The sequence below is a fragment of the Salmo salar genome, chromosome 04 (genome assembly GCF_965601325.2).
Source record: "Salmo salar chromosome 04, fSalSal1, whole genome shotgun sequence".
NCBI lineage: Eukaryota > Metazoa > Chordata > Actinopteri > Salmoniformes > Salmonidae > Salmo > Salmo salar.
Window position 1 is genome coordinate 11,381,272 of NC_138294.1, and position 17,065 is coordinate 11,398,336.

Consider the following 17,065-nt stretch of genomic DNA (forward strand, 5'->3'; position numbering starts at 1 on the left):
GATCTTAGTCTATGAGCTGTTGTTGCTCATAGACTTTCCACTTCACAATAGCAGCACTTACAGTTGACCGGGGCAGCTCTAGCAGGGCAGAAATTCCACAAACTGGCTTGTTGGAAAGGTGGCATCCTATGACAATGCCACATTGAATGTCACTGAGCTCTCTGGTAATGCCATTCTACTGCCAATGTTTGTCTATGGAGATTGCATGGCTTTGTGCTTGATTTTATACATCTGTCAGCAACGGTGTGGCTGAAATAGGCAAATCCACTTTTTTTGAAGGGGTGTCTACATACTTTTGTATATCTAGTGTATTTGTGAAGTAGGTATTAACTAATATAATTCATGATCCATTTTTAATCCATAATTGTGTGTGTGTGTGTAATATTTTGTTAACTAATATAATCCATTAGTTATACGTTAACTGCAGTTCAGTAAAACATGAACTACAGTGCAATAGTGCAACTTAATGTTAAGTGTTATCCACCCAGCTTTATATCCTATTATATCCTATTCTGTTGCTGACAGTAGCATGAAACCATGAAAACAATACCTTCCTTTTCTTCTGGCTAGTCTTTCCTCCCTAGCAACTGGATCTGCGTTAATCTTTTGTCTGTGCCGTGCAGCCCTCTCCTTATTAGACAACGGCATCTACAGTATAAAGATAACGTGCCTTGAAATACCTTAAAATACCATGAAATTGTTTAAAATTATAATATTATTGTGCAGAGGATTTATCACAGCATTATCTTAATTGATATAAAGTTGCTGCCAAATATATTGGCATCTTTGCACTTTTCTTAAATAATTCCCTATTTCTTCTGAAATAAGTTGAAAACAACTTTTGGTATCCACACCTTGTTATTGGATTTTAAACATTGTAGAACAACTTGTTGTTGTGTGACTTCTATTTTTTTAGCTTGTTTCTTACCATATCAAAAGAAATTGCAAGCTGGCCTTTTCAACCTCCTGTAATATATTTCTAGAGTTAAACTATAGCCCTGACAATAATGTATTTTCCCTTAGTACTTCCTGCTCCAGACCAGCTGAATGTTGATTCCGTGGAGACCACATCAGCTGCTGTTAGCTGGAGCCAGCCACCAGGATTGAACCAAACCAAACATCATTACCAGATCTCCTACCGCTGTCCAGGGACAGAACCACACATCACTACCACGTCTTCACACAGCATCACTCTCTCTGGCCTGAAACCTGGTACTGAATACTCAGTCACTGTCTGCACTGTGCTGGAAAATGGAAAGCAAAGTCAACTGGTGTTAACAACATTCACCACAGGTAAGGAAGTACCCTACTTAAGTATTATTTCTGGTGTCAAAGTTAATTAAGCTTTGACTAGTTATCAAAATGACTAATATAAATTAACTAATCATAATGGATGTGTGTCAGCATGGGATATAAAGGTACACAAATATATGATGGTGAATTCCCTAGATCTCATAATGCAGTTTGGTGTTGAAATCCATAAAGGTTGTGCAACACCCTGTTAAAACATGTATTTAGAAATATGATTTACGTAATAATGTGGATGTATAGTTTGTATACGTTATATACATTTAATCAGATTTGTTTTATTTTCATAAACTCTATGTTTTACTAAAGCCTTCACTGTTGGGCACAAGTTGGTTAAATTATTATATACTGTTACTTGAAATATGTTAGGACAGTTTCTGTTCACGTCAAATGAAATCAACTCAAATCAAATGTATTTATATAGCCCTTCGTACATCAGCTGATATCTCAAAGTGCTGTACAGAAACCCAGCCTAAAACCCCAAACAGCAAGCAATGCATGTGAAAGAAGCACAGTGTCTAGGAAAAACTCCCTAGGAAAAACTCCCTAGAAAGGCAAAAACCTAGGAAGAAACCGAGAGGAACCAGGCTATGAGGGGTGGCCAGTCCTCTTCTGGCTGTGCCGGGTGGATATTATAACAGAACATGATCAAGATGTTAAAATGTTCATAAATGACCAGCATGGTCAAATAATAATAATCATAGTAGTTGTCGAGGGTGCAACAAGGGTGTCAAGGGTGTCTGATCGTTAGGGCCAATCAAGATGGACTATGGGTGGTGTGCAGAGGGTTTCACAGGTTTTTCTGTTGTCGCTGAATAAGAGAAGGAAGATGGGAGAGAGATGTTTTTGTGGTCTGGTCCAATAATGCATTTCTTGTTGGACTGCGTATTTGACGAGTACCTTCGTCAGAAAATCACAGGAGTGGACAGTGCATGTCGCCTGATCCGTATGGTAAATGGTGGAAGGAGACAAGCCTATCCATACTATTGTTGTTTGAGGAGACTACCTGAACATGTGAAGCTTGGATATGTGAGGTGTACAGTGAGGGCATTTGTGTCCAAACCATTACATTGTGGGAAAATGGTCACGTGTCAAATGTTTGCAGACAGGAGAAGTATGGTTTTGAAGAATCTGTCAATTGAAACTGTTGCAACTGTGGTGGGGATCATACTCCGGACTTCCTTGCGTGCCCTGTTAGGGTGAAGGAGGCCGAGGTGTCAAAGGTCAGGGATGTGCAGCAGATTTGCTATGTGGAGTCAAAGGGGTAAGAGGTAACCATGTTACAATATGTCGGAGGATGCAATGCAACCAGTTGATAGTGTATTAAAACCTGTTGGGGATAGGGGGCAGTATTTGCACGGCTGGATAAAAAACGTACCCAATTTAATCTGGTTACTACACCTGCCCAGTAACGAGAATATGCATATAATTATTGGCTTTGGATAGAAAACACCCTAAAGTTTCTAAAACTGTTTGAATGATGTCTGTGAGTATAACAGAACTCCTATGGCAGGCCAAAACCTGAGAAGATTTCAAGCAGGAAGTGGCCTGTCTGAGAAGTAGTGTTTCATCTTGGCTCTTTTTATTGAAGACTCAGGATCTGTGCAATAACGTGACACTTCCTACGTCTTCCATAGGGTCTCAGAGCCCGGGAAAACGTTGAACGATATCGAGGCAGGCTCTGGCTGAAACACTTTATCGCTTTTGGCAAGTGGCCACTCAGAGTACTATGGGCTTAGGCGCGTGCCCGCTTCGACCGAATGGTTTCTTTTCCTTTGTCTGTTTATCTAAACGCAGATTCCCGGTCGGAATATTATCGCTTTTTTATGAGAAAAATGGCATAAAAATTGATTTTAAACAGCGGTTGACATGCTTCGAAGTACGGTAATGGAATATTTAGAATTCTTTTGTCACGAATTGCGCCATGCTCGTCACCCTTATTTAGCCTTTAGGATAGTGTCTAGAACGCACGAACAAAACGCCGCTGTTTGGATATAACGATGGATTATTTTGGACCAAACCAACATTTGTTATTGAAGTAGAAGTCCTGGGAGTGCATTCTGACGAAGACAACAAAGGTAAGAACATTTTTCTTATAGTAAATCTGACTTTGATGAGTGCTAAACCTGCTGGGTGTCTAAATAGCTAGCCCTGTGATGCCGGGCTATCTACTGAGAATATTGCAAAATGTGCTTTCACCGAAAACCTATTTTAAAATTGGACATATCGAGTGCATAGAGGAGTTCTGTATCTATAATTCTTAAAATAATTGTTATGCTTTTTGTGAAAGTTTATCGTGAGTAATTTAGTAAATTCACCGGCAGTGTTCGGTGGGAATGCTAGTCACATGCTAGTCACATGCTAATGTAAAAAGCTGGTTTTTGATATAAATATGAACTTGATTGAACAAAACATGCATGTATTGTATAACATAATGTCCTAGGGTTGTCATCTGATGAAGATCATCAAAGGTTAGTGCTACATTTAGCTGTGGTTTGGGTTTATGTGACATTATATGCTAGCTTGAAAAATGGGTGTCTGATTATTTCTGGCTGGGTAGTCTGCTGACATAATCTAATGTTTTTATTTCGTTGTAAAGCCTTTTTGAAATCGGACAGTGTGGTTAGATTAACGAGAGTCTTATCTTTAAAATGGTGTAAAATAGTCATATTTTTGAAAAATTGAAGTAATAGCATATCTAAGGATTTGAATAACGCGCCACAGGATTCAACTGGCTGTTGAGTAGGTGGGACGCACACCTAGCCCATAGAGGTTAAGACAATCGAGGGATCTGGATACACTCATTGTGAAGAAAGTGAATTTTGTTGCATTTATAGCCACAGTGATTAATCGTACAGCACAAGTGTCTAAGAAGTCCAAGAAGCTGAACTTCGAAATAGGACTGTTGTCGATAGGAAATGTCACGCCTGTAACGGTCGTCCTATGAAGTGGACCAAAACGCAGCGGAAATATGTACACTCATCTTCTTTTATTAGGACAAAGAAGGAAAACCAAAACAAACACACGTATACAAAAACACGGCAACAGTGCCTTGTCCAGAACTTCCGGCAACAGTGCCTCGTCCAGAGTGTCCGGCAACAGTGCCTCGTCCAGAGTGTCCGGCGATAGTGCCCCGTAGAGAGACGGCCCACAGTCCGGAACCAAGAGAGACGGCCCACTGTCTGGAACCTAGAGAGACGGCCCACTGTCTGGAACCGAGTGAGACGGCCCACTGTCCGGAACCGAGTGAGACGGCCTACAGTCCGGAACCGAGTGAGACGGCCTACAGTCCGGAACCGAGTGAGACGGCCCACAGTCCGGAACCGAGTGAGACGGCCCACTGTTCGGAACCGAGTGAGACGGCCTACAGTCCGGAACCGAGTGAGACGGCCTACAGTCCGGAACCGAGTGAGACGGCCCACAGTCCGGAACCGAGTGAGACGGCCCACAGTCCGGAACCGAGTGCCCAGAGTCGGCCTACAGTCCGGAACCGAGTGCTCCCAGAGTCGACCTACAGTCCGGAGCTCCCAGAGTCGCCCTACAGTCCGGAGCTCCCAGAGTCGCCCTACAGTCCGGAGCTCCCAGAGTCGCCCTACAGTCCGGAGCTCCCAGAGTCGCCCTACAGTCCGGAGCTCCCAGAGTCGCCCTACAGTCCAGAGCTCCCAGAGTCACCCTACAGTCCTGAGCCTTCAGCTACGCTCTACAGTCCTGAGCCTTCAGCTACGCTCTACAGCCCTGAGCCTTCAGCTACGCTCTACAGCCCTGAGCCTTCAGCTACGCTCTACAGCCCTGAGCCTTCAGCTACGCTCTTCAGCCCTGAGCCTTCAGCTACGCTCATCAGCCCGAGGTCTCCAGCTATGCTCATCAGCCCGAGGTCTCCAGCGACGAATCATAGCCCTGAGCATTCAGCGGGGGTGGACAGGTTAGGTGGGAGAAGTAGACCTGAGCCTGAGCCACCTCAATATAGGTGGGTTGGGGAAGGGGGGGGGGGTTGTAGCACGGGAACCGTCGGTGACGGCAGCCACCCTCCCTTTAGTTTGGGGGGATTTATTTTGTAGATGGTTTTTTTTGTGCGGTGCATCCGGGGTCTGCACTTTTGGGGGGGGTACTGTCACGTCCTGACCAGTAAAGGGCCTATTTGTTATTGTAGTTTGGTCAGGACGTGGCAGAGGGTATTTGTTTTTCATGGTTTTGTGTATATGTTTATAGAGGGTTAGTTTGTGTAGAGTGTTTCTGGGGTTTATTGGTGTATGTGTCGATATAGAGGGTGTATTTGATTTAAGTGGTTCGGGGTGTGTATGTATGTAGAGGGGTGTTTGATTTATGTGTTCCGGGGTGTTGGGTATGTTCTTGTGTTTGTATTTCTAGAGGGCTGTTCTAGTTTTGTATTTCTGTGTTGGCCTGGTATGGCTCTCTATCACAAACAGCTGTACATCGTTGTTGCTGATTGAGAGTCACATTTAGGGAGCTTGTTTTCATGCCTTATAGCTTCATGCCTTACCCCCTCAAATACCCCCTCTGTTAATCGTCGTTGTGTTTTTGTATACGTGTTTGTTTTGGTTTTCCTTCTTTGTCCTATTAAAAGAAGATGAGTGTACATATTCCCGCTGCGTTTTGGTCCTCTCCTTACGACAACCGTTACAACGCCTTCACAGGAGTCTTTTGAGCCTGTGTAGGGGCATGATTAGAATTCATTATTTCACAGAAAAGCAGGTTGATTTTGTTTAGTAAATTATTATTTCTTTCTATTTTTTGATAGTTTGTATGATATTCGATTTATTTTTACCCACGTGATTTCCTTTTTTAGGGGAATTGTTATTCACCCCCACAGTAGGTGGCAGAATGCACATGAAATTGTTGCAAACTACATTATGCCATAGAAGAAGAAGAAGATGCTCATGTGAAGTGGGAAGACGTTTTGTGTACTAAACATAGTTTTTTCCTCGAATTGGGTTTAACTGCACTCTACTTTACTCACCTTAACAAAATAAGATTTATAGTTTCATATTTTAGCGAGAGAATCATCTCAATTCGCTTGCTGCTTGGCTGGATTAACAAAGGTTCCAGATGCTTCGGCAGCTAGTTTGGGTTTGTCGGATCGGGAGCTGAAGAAGACGGTTTGGTCTGAGAGAATTTGAGGGCTTCGTTGAATTGGATTATAAATAGGTCACAGCCTTGGAACTGTTGGTTTCAACGGGTTTCTGTGAAACCATGATTAACTGCTTAGCTCCAACGGCGCCGATCGAACATTTTCAGTTTAGCACCCGGGTTTAGGTTTAGTCTGTTTTAAAATTGTATGGTGTCGTTTATTGCAGATTGAATGAAAGTGTATTACATTTACATTTACATTTAAGTCATTTAGCAGACGCTCTTATCCAGAGCGACTTACAAATTGGTGCATTCACCTTATAATATCCAGTGGAACAACCACTTTACAATAGTGCATCTAAATCTTTTAAGGGGGGGTTAGAAGGATTACTTTATCCTATCCCAGGTATTCCTTAAAGAGGTGAGGTTTCAGGTGTCTCCGGAAGGTGGTGATTGACTCCGCTGTCCTGGCGTCGTGAGGGAGCTTGTTCCACCATTGGGGTGCCAGAGCAGCGAACAGTTTTGACTGGGCTGAGCGGGAACTGTGCTTCCTCAGAGGTAGGGAGGCGAGCAGGCCAGAGGTGGATGAACGCAGTGCCCTTGTTTGGGTGTAGGGCCTGATCAGAGCCTGAAGGTACGGAGGTGCCGTTCCCCTCACAGCTCCGTAGGCAAGCACCATGGTCTTGTAGTGGATGCGAGCTTCGACTGGAAGCCAGTGGAGAGAGCGGAGGAGCGGGGTGACGTGAGAGAACTTGGGAAGGTTGAACACCAGACGGGCTGCGGCGTTCTGGATGAGTTGTAGGGGTTTAATGGCACAGGCAGGGAGCCCAGCCAACAACGAGTTGCAGTAATCCAGACGGGAGATGACAAGTGCCTGGATTAGGACCTGCGCCGCTTCCTGTGTGAGGCAGGGTCGTACTCTGCGAATGTTGTAGAGCATGAACCTACAGGATCGGGTCACCGCCTTGATGTTAGTGGAGAACGACAGGGTGTTGTCCAGGGTCACGCCGAGGCTCTTAGCACTCTGGGAGGAGGACACAAGGGAGTTGTCAACCGTGATGGCGAGATCATGGAACGGGCAGTCCTTCCCCGGGAGGAAGAGCAGCTCCGTCTTGCCGAGGTTCAGCTTGAGGTGGTGATCCGTCATCCACACTGATATGTCTGCCAGACATGCAGAGATGCGATTCGCCACCTGGTTGTCAGAAGGGGGAAAGGAGAAGATTAGTTGTGTGTCATCTGCATAGCAATGATATGAGAGACCATGTGAGGATATGACAGAGCCAAGTGACTTGGTGTATAGCGAGAATAGGAGTGGGCCTAGAACAGAGCCCTGGGGGACACCAGTGGTGAGAGCACGTGGTGCGGAGCCAGATTCTCGCCACGCCACCTGGTAGGAGCGACCTGTCAGGTAGGACGCAATCCAAGCGTGGGCTGCGCCGGAGATGCCCAGCTCGGAGAGGGTGGAGAGGAGGATCTGATGGTTCACGGTATCAAAGGCAGCAGATAGGTCTAGAAGGATGAGAGCAGAGGAGAGAGAGTTAGCTTTAGCAGTGCGGAGAGCCTCCGTGACACAGAGAAGAGCAGTCTCAGTTGAATGCCCAGTCTTGAAACCTGACTGATTAGGATCAAGAAGGTCATTCTGAGAGAGATAGCAAGAGAGCTGGCCAAGGACGGCACGTTCAAGAGTTTTGGAGAGAAAGGAGAGAAGGGATACTGGTCTGTAGTTGTTGACATCGGAGGGATCGAGTGTAGGTTTTTTCAGAAGGGGTGCAACTCTCGCTCTCTTGAAGACGGAAGGGACGTAGCCAGCGGTCAAGGATGAGTTGATGAGCGAGGTGAGGTAGGGGAGAAGGTCTCCGGAAATGGTCTGGAGAAGAGAGGAGGGGATAGGGTCAAGTGGGCAGGTTGTTGGGCGGCCGGCCGTCACAAGACGCGAGATTTCATCTGGAGAGAGAGGGGAGAAAGAGGTCAAAGCACAGGGTAGGGCAGTGTGAGCAGGACCAGCGGTGTCGTTTGACTTAGCAAACGAGGATCGGATGTCGTCAACCTTCTTTTCAAAATGGTTGACAAAGTCATCTGCAGAGAGGGAGGATGGGGGGGGAGGGGGAGGAGGATTCAGGAGGGAGGAGAAGGTAGCAAAGAGCTTCCTAGGGTTAGAGGCAGATGCTTGGAGTTTAGAGTGGTAGAAAGTGGCTTTAGCAGCAGAGACAGAAGAGGAAAATGTAGAGAGGAGGGAGTGAAAGGATGCCAGGTCCGCAGGGAGGCGAGTTTTCCTCCATTTCCGCTCGGCTGCCCGGAGCCCTGTTCTGTGAGCTCGCAGTGAGTCGTCGAGCCACGGAGCAGGAGGGGAGGACCGAGCCGGCCTGGAGGATAGGGGACAGAGGAAATCAAAGGATGCAGAGAGGGAGGAGAGGAGGGTTGAGGAGGCAGAATCAGGAGATAGGTTGGAGAAGGTTTGAGCAGAGGGAAGAGATGATAGGATGGAAGAGGAGAGAGTAGCGGGAGAGAGAGAGCGAAGGTTGGGACGGCGCAATACCATCCGAGTAGGGGCAGAGTGAGAAGTGTTGGATGAGAGCGAGAGGGAAAAGGATACAAGGTAGTGGTCGGAGACTTGGAGGGGAGTTGCAATGAGATTAGTGGAAGAACAGCATCTAGTAAAGATGAGGTCAAGCGTATTGCCTGCCTTGTGAGTAGGGGGGGAAGGTGAGAGGGTGAGGTCGAAAGAGGAGAGGAGTGGAAAGAAGGAGGCAGAGAGGAATGAGTCAAAGGTAGACGTGGGGAGGTTAAAGTCACCCAGAACTGTGAGGGGTGAGCCATCCTCAGGAAAGGAACTTATCAAGGCGTCAAGCTCATTGATGAACTCTCCAAGGGAACCTGGAGGGCGATAAATGATAAGGATGTTAACCTCTCTAGGCTAGGCGGGACGAATTCGTCCCACCTACGTAACAGCCACTGCTATCCTGTGGCGCGATTTTCAAAACCTTAAAAATCCTATTACTTCAATTTCTCAAACATATGACTATTTTACAGCCATTTAAAGACAAGACTCTCGTTAATCTAACCACACTGTCCGATTTCAAAAAGCCTTTTCAACGAAAGCAAAACATTAGATTATGTCAGCAGAGTACCAAGCCAGAAATAATCAGACACCCATTTTTCAAGCCAGCATATAATGTCACCAAAACCCAGAAGACAGCTAAATGCAGCACTCACCTTTGATGATCTTCATCAGATGACAACCCTAGGACATTATGTTATACAATACATGCATGTTTTGTTCAATCAAGTTCATATTTATATCAAAAACCAGCTTTTTACATTAGCATGTGACGTTCAGAACTAGCATACCCCCCGCAAACTTCCGGGGAATTCGCTAACATTTTACTAAATTACTCACGATAAACGTTCACAAAAAGCATAACAATTATTTTAAGAATTATAGATACAGACCTCCTCTATGCACTCGATATGTCCGATTTTAAAATAGCTTTTTGGTGAAAGCACATTTTGCAATATTCTAAGTACATAGCCCAGGCATCACGGGCTCGCTATTTAGACACCCGGCAAGTTTAGCACTCACCATAATCATATTTTCTATTATAAAATTTCATTACCTTTTGTTGTCTTCGTCAGAATACACACCCAGGACTGCTACTTCAATAACAAATGTTGGTTTGGTCCAAAATAATCCATCATTATATCCGAATAGCGGCGTTTTGTTCGTGCGTTCCAGACACTATCCGAAATAGTAAAGAAGTGTCACGCGCATGGCGCAATTCGTGACAATAAAATTCTAAGTATTCCATTACCGTACTTCGAAGCATGTCAACCGCTGTTTAAAATCAATTTTTACTACATTTTTCTCGTAGAAAAGCGATAATATTCCGACAGGGAATCTCCTTTTCGGCAAACAGAGGAAAAAATCCCAAAGGCGGGGGCGGTCGGGGTCACGCGCATAAGCCAGTGTCTCTTGATCGGCCACTTGAGAAAGGCGATAATGTGTTTCAGCCTGGGGCTGGAATGACGACATTCTGTTTTTTCCCGGGCTCTGAGCGCCTATGGACGACGTGGGAAGTGTCACGTTAGAGCAGAGATCCTTAGTAAATGATAGAGATGGAAAAGAAGTTCAACAAATGGTCAGACAGGCCACTTCCTGTAAAGGAATCTCTCAGGTTTTGACCTGCCATTTGAGTTCTGTTATACTCACAGACACCATTCAAACAGTTTTAGAAAATTTAGGGTGTTTTCTATCCATATTTAATAAGTATATGCATATTCTAGTTACTGGGTAGGAGTGGTAACCAGATTAAATCGGGTATGTTTTTTATCCAGCCGTGTCAATGCTGCCCCCTAGCCCTAACAGGTTAAGCTTGAAAGGGCTGGTAACTGTGACAGCATGGAATTCAAATGAGGAGATAGACAGATGGGTCAGGGGAGAAAGAGAGAATGTCCACTTGGGAGAGATGAGGATTCCAGTGCCACCACCCCGCTGGCTCGATGCTCTAGGGGTATGCGAGAACACGTAGTCAGACGAGGACAGAGCAGTAGGAGTAGCAGTGTTATCTGTGGTAATCCATGTTTCCGTCAGCGCCAGGAAGTCTAGGGACTGGAGGGTAGCATAGGCTGAGATGAAGTCAGCCTTGTTGGCCGCAGACCGGCAGTTCCAGAGGCTGCCGGAGACCTGGAACTCCACGTGGGTCGTGCGCGCTGGGACCACCAGGTTAGAGTGGCAGCGGCCATGCGGTGTGGAGCGTTTGTATGGCCTGTGCAGAGGGGAGAGAACAGGGATAGACAGACACATAGTAGACAAGCTACAGAAGAGGCTACGCTAATGCAAAGGAGATTGGAATGACAAGTGGACTACACGTTTCGAATGTTCAGAAAGTTAAGCTTACGTTGCAAAAATCTTATTGACTAAAATGATACAGTACTGCTGGCTGGTGGCGTAGGCTAGCTAGCAGTGGCTGCGTTGTTGACTTTGAACGTGTAGCTGGCTAGGTAACCTCGATAGTTTCAGTACTACACCTTGTCATGATACAAGCAACTTTGTAGCTAGCTAGCTAACATAACACTAATCAAGACGTTCCTTATCAAGTTATGACAAAGACAGCTAAGTAGCTAGCTAGCTAACACTGCACTAGTCAAATCGTTCCGTTGTAAAGTATTAGTATCTACAGCGCTACTAGTCGGTAACGGTTGGCTAGCTAGCAGTGGGTTAATGATGACTAGGTGTGTTGACTAAGTCTGGCGCCGCGTCGCGGCTGGCTAGCTCACCTCGATAATTACTCAAACTACACAATTATCTTAGATACAGAGACAGCAAAGACAACTATGTAGCTGGCTAACTAACACTAACACCACACTAATCAAGTCGTTACGTTGTAATGTAATAGTTACTACAGTGCTGCTAGTCGGTAGAAGTTGGCTAGCTAGCAGTGATGACTAGCTAGCTAGCAGTGTTGACTACGTTAGGAGGACGAAGATAGCTAGCCTCGATAATTACTCAATTACTCCAAACTACACAATTATCTTTGATACAAAGACGGCAATGTAGCTAGCTAAGAAGAATTGCTCAGATCAAACAAATCAAGCCGTTGTAATGTAGTGAAGTGTAATATTACCTGTGGAGCGAAGCGTAGTGCGACTGCTCGCTCCAAAAAGCGAGCAGTCGCACTACGCTATCATTCATTATTTTCTATATAACCATTCTATCTGTAGGTAGGAACCCTGGTCTCTGGTTTTTCCCTAGTAAGTTAAGTCATACCAGGTTTATTATATACTGAGTGTCCGTTTCACCATACTTACTGGATTGATTTATCTGAGCCTGTGGTGAGAGGGTTACAGTTGTTTATAAAACAGGATCTGAATTCATGCTTTCTTCCATTCCTGTGAGTCATTATGTCAAGGAGTTATTCTGCCTCTGCTTGCTTTAACTTTATCAGTAGTACAGTGTTAAACACTTTGTTATTGTGGTGAGGATTTATAATTACATTATTTTAATTTATATAAATTAATGAATATAGCAGAAAATCTTCATTCTTGTTACAACAGAAGCTGTTTTGTAATGTATGTGACTTCTGTTTTTAGTTTACTTCTGCCCACATCAAAAGGAATGTTCTACTTTGACTACTTTTCCTCCTGTAATTTATTTCTGGAGTAAAACTGTAGCTGCACTACCAATAATATATTTTCCCTTAGTACCCTCTGTTCCAGACCAGATGACTGTTGACTCAGTGGACTCCACATCAGCTGCTGTTAGCTGGAGCCAGCCACCAGGATTGGACCAAACCCAACATCATTACCAGATCTCCTACCACTGTCCAGGGACAGAACCACACATCACTACCACGTCTTCACAAGGCATCACTCTCTCTGACCTGCAATGTGGTACTCAGTACTCTGTCACTGTCTGCACTGTGCTGAAGAATGGAAAGAAAAGTAAACTGGTGTCAACAACCCTCACCACAGGTAAGTACCCTGCTTTAATCATTATAATAACTAGACAACATACTTATTTATTTTAACTAATCATAATGAATGTATCAGCATGGGATGTAAAGGTACAGTATCTTCCCTGGTGTGAAATATATGATGGTGAATTCCCCAGATCTCATCATGCAGTTTGATGCTTAAATCATTAAACCTTTTTCATAATATTTCAATTACTGCTTGCTCCCAATTCCTGTGAGTCATTATGTCAAGCTGTGGATCTGCCTCTGCTTGCTCTAACTTTATCAGTAGTACAGTGTTAAACACTTGTTATTATGGAGAGGATTTATAATCACACCATTCTTTTCTTTTATATTAAAAAAAATTGGTGTGGCGGCAACAATCTGGCGGCGGTGCAGCACCATACAGCAGAAACCCCTAAACTTCTGTTGTGACTCCTGTTTTTATTTCCTCCCATATCTAAAGGAATTGCAAGCAGCCTTTTCTAATTTTCGACTACTATTCTACTTATCTTCCGGTTGTTTATTTCTGGAGTTAAACTGTAACCCTGACAATAATGTATTTTCCCTTAGTACTTCCTGCTCCAGACCAGCTGACTGTTGACTCAGTGGACACCACATCAGCTGCTGTTAGCTGGAGCCAGCCACCAGGATTGGACCAAACCCAACATCATTACCAGATCTCCTACCACTGTCCAGGGACAGAACCACACATCACTACCACATCTTCACACAGCAACACTCTCTCTGACCTGCAAGGTGGTACTCAGTACTCTGTCACTGTCTGCACTGTGCTGGAAAATGGAAAGAAAAGTCAACTGGTGTCAACAACCCTCACCACAAGTAAGGCAGTACCCTACTTAATTATTATGTCTGGTGTAAAACTTTGACTAGTTATCAAAAAGACTAATGTAAATTAACAAATCATAATGGATGTGTCAGTTTTACATTCCCAAAACACAAACACAATGTCATCGCTCCCAGAAAAGGGAACTAACAAAGATAATCACTTCAACAACAAAATACAGAAAGGGTTTCAAAAAGGGTTCTGAAAGACACCATGGGGGTTCCCACTGAAAGATGGCAAAGCCACTAGTAAGGGGTTCTGAAAGACACCATGGGGGTTCCCACTGAAAGATGGCAAAGCCACTAGTAAGGGGTTCTGAAAGACACCATGGGGGTTCCCACTGAAAGATGGCAAAGCCACTAGTAAGGGGTTCTAAAGACACCATGGGGGTTCCCACTGAAAGATGGCAAAGCCACTAGTAAGGGGTTCTGAAAGACACCATGGGGGTTCCCACTGAAAGATGGCAAAGCCACTAGTAAGGGGTTCTAAAGACACCATGGGGGTTCCCACTGAAAGATGGCAAAGCCACTAGTAAGGGGTTCTGAAAGACACCATGGGGGTTCCCACTGAAAGATGGCAAAGCCACTAGTAAGGGGTTCTAAAGACACCATGGGGGTTCCCACTGAAAGATGGCAAAGCCACTAGTAAGGGGTTCTAAAGACACCATGGGGGTTCCCACTGAAAGATGGCAAAGCCACTAGTAAGGGGTTCTAAAGACGACATGGGGGTTCCCACTGAAAGATGGCAAAGCCACTAGTAAGGGGTTCTAAAGACACCATGGGGGTTCCCACTGAAAGATGGCAAAGCCACTAGTAAGGGGTTCTAAAGACACCATGGGGGTTCCCACTGAAAGATGGCAAAGCCACTAGTAAGGGGTTCTAAAGACACCATGGGGGTTCCCACTGAAAGATGGCAAAGCCACTAGTAAGGGCTTCTGAAAGACACCATGGGGGTTCCCACTGAAAGATGGCAAAGCCACTAGTTAGGGGTTCTAAAGACACCATGGGGGGTTCCCACTGAAAGATGGCAAAGCCACTAGTAAGGGGTTCTAAAGACACCCACCATGGATGCCCACTAAGGTTTACCTCTGAAATGACAAACTAAAAGAAAAACCTACACCAACTCAGGATCTGGAGTAAAAGGAAATGGAGCTAAATAAACAGGAGTTTCTGTCTAAATGCCATGACAACCCTAAAATGAGGTGTAGGTCTCCCAACATCCCTCCATCTGATGCACTGGACCAGCAGCTCTTAAATACCAGCAGGACCAGCAGCTCTTAAATACCAGCAGGACCAGCAGCTCTTAAATAGCAGCAGGACCAGCAGCTCTTAAATAACAGCAGGACCAGCAGCTCTTAAATAACAGCAGGACCAGCGGCTCTTAAATAACAGCAGGACCAGCAGCTCTTAAATAGCAGCAGGACCAGCGGCTCTTAAATAACAGCAGGACCAGCGGCTCTTAAATAACAGCAGGACCAGCAGCTCTTAAATAACAGCAGGACCAGCAGCTCTTAAATAACAGCAGGACCAGCAGCTCTTAAATACCAGCAGGACCAGCAGCTCTTAAATAACAGCAGGACCAGCGGCTCTTAAATAACAGCAGGACCAGCAGCTCTTAAATAACAGCAGGACCAGCAGCTCTTAAATAACAGCAGGACCAGCAGCTCTTAAATAACAGCAGGACCAGCAGCTCTTAAATAACAGCAGGACCAGCAGCTCTTAAATAACAGCAGGACCAGCAGCTCTTAAATACCAGCAGGACCAGCAGCTCTTAAATAACAGCAGGACCAGCGGCTCTTAAATAACAGTAGGACCAGCAGCTCTTAAATACCAGCAGGACCAGCGGCTCTTAAATACCAGCTGGAACACATACTGACTAACGAGGTGACTCCAATCAGAGCGCAAAACCTAGTGAACCTCTAAATTGATAGAGGAACCGAAACCCCTAACAGAACCGAAACCCGTAACAGTCCGCATGGGATGTAAAGGTCCAGTATCTTCCACGATGAGAAATATATGATGGTGGTGAATTCCCCAGCTCTCATCATGCAGTTTGGTGCTGAAATCATTGAATTTTGTTTATAATACAGTATCTGAATTCATGCTTTCTTCCATTCCTGTGAGTCATTATGTCAAGGAGTTGATCTGCCTCTGCTTGCTTTAACTTTATCAGTACTACAGTGTTACACTTTGTTGTTGTGGAGAGGATTTAGAATGACAACATTCTTTTCATTTATATTTATTTTTGGTGTGGCGGCAACAATCGTGCAGCGGGACAGCACCGTTACTAAATGAATATAGCAGAAACCCTTCATTTTTGTTACTTTACAAATCCAACTTCTGTTTTGTGACGTCTGTTTTTAGCTTATTTCTTTCCATATCTAAAGGAATTGCAAGCAGCCTTTTCTACTTTATTACTACTATTCTACTTTTCCTCCTGTAGTTTATTTCTGGAGTTAAATTGTAGCACTGATAATAATGTATTTTCCCTTAGTACTTCCTGCTCCAGACCAGCTGACTGTTGACTCAGTGGACTCCACATCAGCTGCTGTTAGCTGGAGCCAGCCACCAGGATTGGACCAAACCCAACATCATTACCAGATCTCCTACCACTGTCCAGGGACAGAACCTCACATCACTACAACATCTTCACACAGCATCACTCTGTCTGACCTGCAATGTGGTACTCAGTACTCTGTTACTGTCTGCACTGTGCTGGAAAATGGAAAGCAAAGTAAACTGGTGTCAACAACCCTCACCACAAGTAAGGAATTACTCTACTTAAGTATTGTTTAGTGTTAAAGTTTATTCAATTTTAGTTATCAAAATGACTACCTGCCTCTACCTTACCCCTACCTACAGTACCCTCTGTTAATATTGAGACTACCTGCTGTTACCTTACCCCTACCTACAGTACCCTCTGTTAATATTGAGGCTACCTGTTGTTACCTTACCCCTACCTACAGTACCCTCTGTTATTATTGAGACTACCTGTTGTTACCTTACCCCTACCTACAGTACCCTCTGTTATTATTGAGACTACCTGTTGTTACCTTACCCCTACCTACAGTACCCTCTGTTAATATTGAGACTACCTGCTGTTACCTTACCCCTACCTACAGTACCCTCTGTTAATATTGAGGCTACCTGTTGTTACCTTACCCCTACCTACAGTACCCTCTGTTATTATTGAGGCTACCTGTTGTTACCTTACCCCTACCTACAGTACCCTCTGTTAATATTGAGACTACCTGCCTCTACCTTACCCCTACCTACAGTGCCCTCCGTTAATATTGAGGAAACTCAACTTAACTTTGAGCGCTGTAATTCAAATTTTTACATTGCAAACAGTAACAATTATTTTTCAAGCCAAG

The 17,065-nt window shown here is 44.7% G+C and overlaps 1 long non-coding RNA gene across 4 annotated transcripts in view; it reads left to right on the forward strand.

Annotated features, from left to right (window-relative positions):
- LOC106602118 (receptor-type tyrosine-protein phosphatase H) overlaps positions 1 to 17,065 on the forward strand; it is a 94,382-nt gene that overhangs the window by 15,312 nt on the left and 62,005 nt on the right. For 3 of the 4 annotated variants that reach the window (XR_014392083.1, XR_014392080.1, XR_014392081.1), the window contains exons 3-6: positions 1,024 to 1,293; positions 12,595 to 12,864; positions 13,419 to 13,688; positions 16,186 to 16,455. This is a non-coding gene — a long non-coding RNA (receptor-type tyrosine-protein phosphatase H). The remainder of the gene's footprint in view (positions 1 to 1,023; positions 1,294 to 12,594; positions 12,865 to 13,418; positions 13,689 to 16,185; positions 16,456 to 17,065) is intronic. The other variant, XR_014392082.1, reaches the window with a different exon arrangement.